The 7,917-nt window shown below is 59.2% G+C and overlaps 1 protein-coding gene across 1 annotated transcript in view; it reads left to right on the top strand.

Moving 5' to 3' along the window:
- The first annotated feature begins 1,342 nt into the window (after window positions 1-1,342).
- The window catches only part of TBX15 (T-box transcription factor 15), a 102,025-nt gene continuing 95,450 nt past the window's right edge, over window positions 1,343-7,917 (top strand). The window contains exon 1 of the mRNA XM_084866093.1: window positions 1,343-1,507. The gene's annotated coding sequence lies outside the window, so the exon portion shown is untranslated. The remainder of the gene's footprint in view (window positions 1,508-7,917) is intronic.

Here is a 7,917-nt window from a genome sequence, read left to right as displayed (position 1 = left end):
CACCGTTCTCCTCGTGAGGCCTTGGACTGGGGACAGGACACCCATCGGGGACCCTCTGTTTTCTCACCCTACCTCAGAGACTCAGGCCCAGGGGAGCTCTGTGATTTGTTAGCGCTTTACACTTTATAAAGAATGATAGTGGTGACAAGCCCAAGGCTGGTTTAATGCAGGGACCTCCGCAGCCTGCTGACTGACGCCTTCTTTAAGTTCTCCGGGGGCTGCTCTCCGAATCGCCTTAAAAAAATGAAACCAAGCCTCAAGGCCACAGTGTTGAATCAGCTGTTCACTCTACCTAACCCGCCCCCCTGTGATCTACAGCCGTGATTGCTAACGATCGCCGAGGGACAAATTAAGGAATTGAAAATGCTGAGCTTGAGAAGCTGAATTCCTTACACTATCTGGGGTCGTTAATCACCCAGCAGAAACCAGTCGGGCAAGGAGGAGAAGTAGCGAGAGGGACAGGAAGGTGTGGGTCTGTGCGCTGGTGTTCAGGGGCTCACGTGGCGGGACTCCAGTGCAGATGCTCATATGAGTAGGATGTGCTCCAAAGGGGTGCAGAGGACCTGTCCCAGGAACCATAAGGCTCCTATGGGCTGCCCCAAACACCCTAGTTCACTGCATGAGAAATGGCGGCCTGGTAATCAAGAGACCTGTGCAAGGTTAGCTCATGGCTCCAGACTTCATTCCCCCAGTGAGTCGGGTCCATGCCGCACCGGTTGCTTTCCCGGCATTTACCCAATGTGGTGAGAATAGAAGATTCTGGGTCAGAGACTTCCCAGGCCTCCAGAATCCCTTCTAAGGTTGGGGTGGGGTGAAGGGCCGTGGAGGGAGGAGCGGGCCTGGGCAAAGTGGGGTGCACGAAATTTGCAGCCCTAGGAAAGCAAGTGTTTGGGGGTGCCAGAGTGTAACTTCTGTGCAGAGGAGGAAGGGAAAGGCTTTACCACCAACCCCGCTGCAGGGTGGGGATCGCGACAAATACTAGGAAACCTGGCGCCTGGAGCGGGTAGTCTGGCACCAGGTCTTCCAAGAAACTCACATTCGCCCAAGAGCCCACAGCTGCCTGACTCCCGGCCCGTGCCACCCGGACCCCAGGATGCCAGGCCTGGACCGCCCTCTCCCAGGGCCTGGACCCGAGGTCTCAGAGCGCGGGGCGCTGCGCTCTGAGCTCCTGGAGTCGCTGGGCTCCTCGGGAGAGGGCGGTCCAGGAGTGCCCACTCTCGTCCCTCACCCCGTTATCCGCTCTTCCCCGCAGCCCCGCCAGGATCGGGACGGTTTGTTTAGGGAAGCTCCTCAAACAATGGAAAGTTCGGAGGTTTCCTGGACGTTGTGTTGGGGAGGCGAGGCCCGGACCCGCTGAAGGCGGCTTCCCCAACCCTACTCCCCCCTTTCTCTGCCCCCTCCGCCGCCGGCCGGGCAGCAGAAAGCGGCGGCCAGCCCGCTCCTGCCCTTCGGCCGCCGGACGACCCGCGCCCGCCGCGCCCGCCGCCTCTGCACCTGCCGGGCCGAGGTGAGATGCCCGCGCCTCGAGGGCGCCGCGCCCGCTCAGGCTGCCGGGCCGTGACCCCGGGCGTCGCGGGAGGAGGGCGAGCGAGGAGGGCGGGACACCCCCAGGGGAGCGGGGAGCACACAGATGTGCCGGTGACTTGGGTAAAGGGCCCTAACCGTGCTGCACTGGAACCTGGGGCCAGTCGCGGACGCTTTAGGATCTCCGTTTTCTCCTCTAGAAATGAGAGCCATCACACTGTCGGGATCCGGGGTGCCAGCCCCTCGGGGAGCGTCCTGGGGGGGGGGGGCTGGGAGTACGCGGGATCGGGGCAGGAAACAGGCGCGCTCCGTCCGTTAACCCTTCCAGCCCGGGCAGGGAACTCTGAGGTTCAAACCATCAGGAGCGGCCACTGGGGACAACTCAGACCAAGGGCAATGGAAGCGACCTGACAACGTGAGCACTGGGTCTTTCCAGGAAAAGAAATGCCGCCGCGGTCTGGGAGCAGCCGGCCTTCTGGCTTCACCCCTCCCCGTGGCGGTCCTCGCGCTCCGGCCCCGGGAGGCGGCGGCCGCCGGGCTCCGTGACAGCCGGCCCGCGGGGTGCCGGGCGGCCGCCCTCCCCGGGCCTCGGCCCACCCCGGGTTCACGTCTGTGGCCGCCAAACCTCGAAACCTTACGAGCCAGCGGCTGCGGGCGCTGGCGCCCCGGCCCCTCTCCGAGCTCTCTGCCCCCCACTTTGCTCGATGGAGCGCGCGGGGGCCGAGGGGCCGCCGGCGGGCTGCCACCCAGACCCAAACCCGCCCTCCAGAGCCTCGCTGCCCGGTGCCCGGGAGGCCTGGGCCTGACCCGGGTCCCCCGAAGAAGCCGCATCCTCGCCCGGTGCCCGGGCCGCGGGCGGAGCACAGTGACCTGGCCGCCCGGGCGGCGCGGGGAGGCCGGCGAGGAGCCTCGGGCAGGCGCTTGAGTAAGAGCGCAGCGACTCGGCGGCGTCTCCGCGGGTTATTTGGGAATTTGGGGACTGGACGGTGCTGGATTAGCCACCCTCACCACGCCCCATCCCGCCCCACCCCCAGGACCGTCCGCAGCCAGGTCTCCGCGGGGCCTCGGGCGCGGGCACGGGGGCCTCGGCCGGGGCTCTCCGCGCGCGCGCACCGGGGACCCCCCCCCTGCCCCCTGCGAAGCCGAAGGGAGAGAGAATTACAATGCACCGGCTAAAACCCGCTCTGGAGAACACTTTGAAGTCGGGGAACTGTGACTGCACCACTCTTCCCCTCCCTCCCCCCATCTCCCGCTCAGCCAGATGCACCAGAAAGCGGCACTTTGATCTTACAAAGCAGCAATTTATATTTCTTAAAAAAAATTTTTTTTTTCTGTAAAACGATGATTGGGGCCGGGGAGAAAATAATGTAATTCCGCGGACACAGGGCTGAGGAGCAGCTTTCGGGGGCCGGACCCGGGGTGGGCCGGAGGGGCGCCGGGCACATCTGTTCGCCCTGGTTTGCGGCGGCGCATTCCTCTTCGCTAGGCTTGTGCTTCCCTCCCCGGGCGGGCGGACCGTCCCTGTGATTCCCCCCAGGAGGAAGCTGGGCATTACTGTGCCTCACCGAGAGAGGCTGGGAGAGGGGTGTGTGTGTGTGGGGATGGTGCAGGAGGAAAAGCTAAGACTGAGGCTCCAAGTCCAGTGAACTGAGTTGGAAGACAGGAGAGGAGGAGCTCAGAGAGAAAAACCACCTCCCTCCTACAAGAGAACCCGCCACATCCCCCACTCCCCTCCAGGAACGGGGAGAGGGCAGCTGCGGACTCGGTGGGGGAGGGCTATGCCCACCCGTTCCCATCGGTCTTTGCAGCCAGGGGATTTATTGAAATAAAGCGCACGGGTAACCTTTCCCGGTATTTGGACTAATAACCTCAAATTGGATTAAAATTTGGGAGAATATTAACCTCCTAAAGCGCCCAACTGCAGACTTTCCACCAGCTCCTCCCACCCTCCCACTCAGCCGAGAGGCCCTCCCTCATCTGCCGAGGCACCGGGGCCTGAGCGCTCGGAGCCTCTGGTTCCCTGAGGTCCTCAGCCCTTTCTCCTCAGAACCATGCTCTTTTTTTTTTTTTTTTTTTTCTTTTTCTGTTTTCTAACGGAACCTTTTCCCTTTCCCCTCCCCAGACCCGGGGTCCTACCCAATGCCTCAGTGCTGGAGCCAGTGGCGCAGAGTTCCCATCCCTGCCCTTGGGTGTGCAGTCTGCAGGTGGTCCGTGGAGGCCACGGGTCTCTCTCTGCGGGAGTTTGGTTTGCGCCAGGAACCCTTAGCTGAGGGCTGCAGACTAGGCGGTGGGCCGCAGGCAGGGGCTCTGCCGTGCTCAGAAGACCCATTCCAGGCCTCCTCCCTAAACCTCCGCTCTGACTCCCCCCAGTCCCGCTGTGGGAAGATGGTTCAGAGTGGGGGGCCCCGATTTTACACCCAGACCAGGCAGGAGTGGGGCTGGGTTTCAGGAATTGGAACAGCCCTAGCCTCTTTTCTTCTCCTTTTCTTTCTCTTGGTTTTCTTTTCTGTTTTTTAAATTTTCCCTTTCTCTTCTCTACTTCTTCCTTAAGCTATGTCTTTTTCTTCCTCCCTTCCTTTCCCTCTTTTGTTTCCCTCCTCCTTACTGTCTCCAGCCTGGAGAGGGGCTCGGTGTCTTGCCAGCACACCCTTCCCTCTTCTTTGCCTGACACCACCTCTCACTCACCTCTCCCCGAAGCCTTCCCCAAAAGACACTTGCGAGCTCAGCTTCCCATTGTAACACGTGAGTCAGGAAAAGGAGATGGAAAGACAGCGGGCGGATGTCCGGGGCAGGTAGGAGAGAAGACGTGTCAGCTGGCTGGGTGGAAAAATGCATCTGTGGCACCGAGGGGGAGGGGCGTGGATGAAGGTTGCTGGTGAGAATGTGAGAAAGACTGGGGAGCAGCAGGGCTCTCCAGCCTGGGGCAGCACCCAGGCAGGCGTTAAGGTAGTGCTTGCTCACAGTTTACTGTGGTGTTTGCGCGCAGCAAGTCTGCCAGTGAGACTGGCTTTGCCATCAGGGAGAGAGAAAGAACCTCAGAAGACAGGCTGGCAGCATTCCACTGAGACACCAAAATGGCGAGAAGGAGAGGGAGGCAGGAAGATCTTTCATTTCAACTCTTTCAGGGTCTCTCAGCTCTCTTAGCCCTGCAGCCCCAACTCCCAGGCCAGCCTTCTGGGGGGGGGGGGGGCGCACGCGGAGGGCTGAGCTAGGCCTGTGACCTGGGCGAAGGGAGGAGGCTGCAGCCACCCTACAGGAGACAGGAGCAAACTCAGCTTGAGCCTCTCAGAGCCTGAAGGTGGCGTAGGACTCTGGGCATCGCTGCCCAGGTGCACCTCTAAGAAATGGGGACACCACACGGATGACAAGTCTGTGTCTCTGTGCAGCCCCAGTTCCCAGGCCGGTCTGGGGCTTTGATAGAAGCTCTTCTTGGATGCCTCTGCTTTACACCCTCTTCCCACCAAATTGAGCCCCAAAGCCCTCGCCCCTCACATACACACCAGGCCGAGGTTTTTCTTAGATGCTCCGAGTTCTCCCTTCCCCGGGACCTGAGCGTTTTCCCCTCTTTGGTAACAAATCTGAGTTTGGAATCCTCAGCTCTTCTGAGGAATAAAAGTAAATGAGCCACGGGTAGAAGTCGGTGTTTTTTGTGACATGTCACATGGATCCGAGCTGTAGAACCAGGGATGACAAGAGGAAGGACCTGGGAACCCAGCCTTGTGCGTGAGTGTGTGTGGGGGTGAAGGAGGCGAGAGGGGAACGCAGTGTCAAGACAGGGGAGGGCCCTGGGGGGGCGGGGCAGGCATCAGGGGGTGCAGGGAGAGGGCCCCTAGGCCTGATGGACACACCCTGCCCCCCAGAAGCTCCAGGTCTGAGGGGGGAAATGGCCTGCTCCTCACTGCCTTCCATGACCTTGAGGGCAAAAACCACTGGAGAAGGACAGGGGCTGCCAACCCACCTGGGTGGAATCGCTCAGTTGCCAACCCGCACGTGTTGTGTGGAGGACTGGCAGCTTGGGGAGGGTGGGGGTGGAGAGAAAGAAGGAAGCATTGGGGAATAGATTGGGGGTTGAATCAATAGTGGTTCAGAGCCCCGGAAAAACCCACGCTTTACAAAGGAGCAGCCCAAGCCGTGAAGGAGGGCCCAGGCTGGCGGCGGTGTCAGAGCCACTGGAGCCCAGCGGAGTTTTGCGCCTTGATCTTAGTTGACAGTTCCCTCCCCAGAAGCAACCAGTGGGGCTGGCAGCTTCCCACCTTCCCTGCTGAGCGCCAGGCCACACCTGCCCTGAGGAAAGACCTTGGGACCCTGCAAAGACGCTGCACCTCAGCTGGGAAGGCCTCCAAGGTGTGTGTGTTTTAGATGGGGCAAACTGTTTTCCCTGGAGTAGCCAACTCCGTCAGGGCCCTCTCCCCAGCGCCAGCCCCTCTGCCAGGCACTTGCAGGCAGAGAGAGTGGGTTTGCGCCTAGAGCGATGGGAGGCGAAGGGATGAAGGATTCTGGCTCTCGAGCTAGATGAGCTGCAATAAGAGCTGTGAGATCCACACCAAGTCACACAACCCCTCTTTACCTCCGTGTCTTCCTGTGTAAACTGGGGCTGGTTAGCACTGGTTCTAGGTTCATAGAACGTGCAGGGGGGAGGGGGGAGATCCAGGGGTCCTCAAACTTTTTAAAGTGGGGGCCAGATCACGGTCCCTCAGAGAGCTGGAGGGCCGGACTATATGAAGTACTAATTCCTACTGTAACACCTCGGCTGCGCTCACTGCCCAAAAAACCTGGCGGGCCGGATCAGACTCCTCTGCGGGCCGCATGTGGCCCACGGGCTGTATAGTTTGAAGACCCCTGATTAGGCTATATAAAGCACTGGGCACGGGGCCTGGCACAGAGTATAGGCTTAACAATATTCACTTCTCGTGAGTGGTGCCAACCAAAACGACAGAGACACAGAATGGTCCTTGGTGGCAGGAGAGGAAGGTTGTGAAAAGAAATGCTTTTCTCTCTCTCTCTCTCTCTGATCCTCCTGGAAGCAGCGGCCTCTGGATAGGACCGCCTTCTGCAGTCTTCTGAGATGGTCAAAAGTTCTCATTTCCAGTGAAGGCAATATTGGGGGCATATGTCCGAGGTGCAGTTCCAGCCCAGGGCCGTGCGCCGCCGCCGCAGACACCGCCGAGAATTAGGAGGATGGGGATTCACGCATTGTTCTGCCCGGGGATCGCCTTCGTTTGCCTGGAGTTATTGACGGTCCTGTGAAGTCCTTGGGAAGTATGTGGAGTTAAGTGAGTATTTTTCCTGATTAGGGAGAGAGAGCTTTCCTCGCCCCAGGCTTTCTGGGGTGCCTGGCTGTGGGCCAGAGCGCAATGCCTCCTGCAGCTGTTTGAGCGAGACCAGTGTGGGGCTGCCCCCTCCCCCGCTCTTCCACAGCAGCGGGCCCTGCAGCTCCGGAGATGTGGGCTTCTCCACAGAAACGCAGCATATGTCTCTGCTCTGAAAAGCCTCATCAAGATATAAAGCTGAGATATATAATATATATTATATAATGGCTTTTTAATATATAAAAATCAATTTCGAGGGCTCATTTGTCCAGCCATACGGGGCTCCCCACGTTAGCAATCTTCCTACCCCGTTAGTTTTGGTGTCACTGGCTATACCACACACTTCACCCAAGAGTTCTGGGTTCTTTTTCACGCCCCCTTCTTTGATTTGGTTTTGCCTAAGGGTCAGGAAGGTGGACTGTGAATCACGGACCAAAACTAACCAAAAACCTCCCACGAACTAGCTCACCTGCCTCTCACCAGCTCCTCCCGCCCCAGTCCAAAGGCAAGTGGCCAGCCCCCCTGTCCTCCACACACCGAGGGTTTATTCCAAAGGCCCTCCCTGGAGCGGGTCCGTGGTTTCCACTCTCCTTGTATAACGGACAATTCGTTTCCACTCGCGGAGAGGGAGCGATTGATCCGTAAGGAGGCTGTAAAAACCTACTCATGCTCGTTTGCAGGGAACGGCACCGGGCCGCGCCAGCTGGCACAGTTCTGCCAAGGGCATTTTGCTTCTGGGTGGCCGATTTTTATTAGTGACAAGTGAAATCTAAACATTTCTGGGGGGGAAAAAAAAAAGGAAAGGAAAAAGTCATCCCATCAAGGCCATGTGCCTCAAACCATTTGACTTTAGCTGGTGGTCCTCGTGGCTCCTCCCTCCCTGATCCCCACCAGCAGTGCCCTCTCATCTGCCTCCCAGCCCCCTCCCCAGAACGTCAGGTACCCTGTTCAGGTGCCAGCTGGCTGTGTTAGACTTTGAGGTCTAGCTCTTCCTCCTCCTTGACCCCCAGAAACCTTAGATAATCCTTTCTCTCAGAACCAAAGGGAACTCTTAACCTTGCTTAATCAAGCACCTGCAGACCCG

The sequence above is a fragment of the Pipistrellus hanaki genome (assembly GCF_964339955.1).
Source record: "Pipistrellus hanaki genome assembly, chromosome: 18".
Taxonomy (NCBI): domain Eukaryota; kingdom Metazoa; phylum Chordata; class Mammalia; order Chiroptera; family Vespertilionidae; genus Pipistrellus; species Pipistrellus hanaki.
The sequence above is the reverse complement of the archived record's forward strand: the minus strand, read 5'-3'. Positions and strand labels throughout refer to the sequence as shown.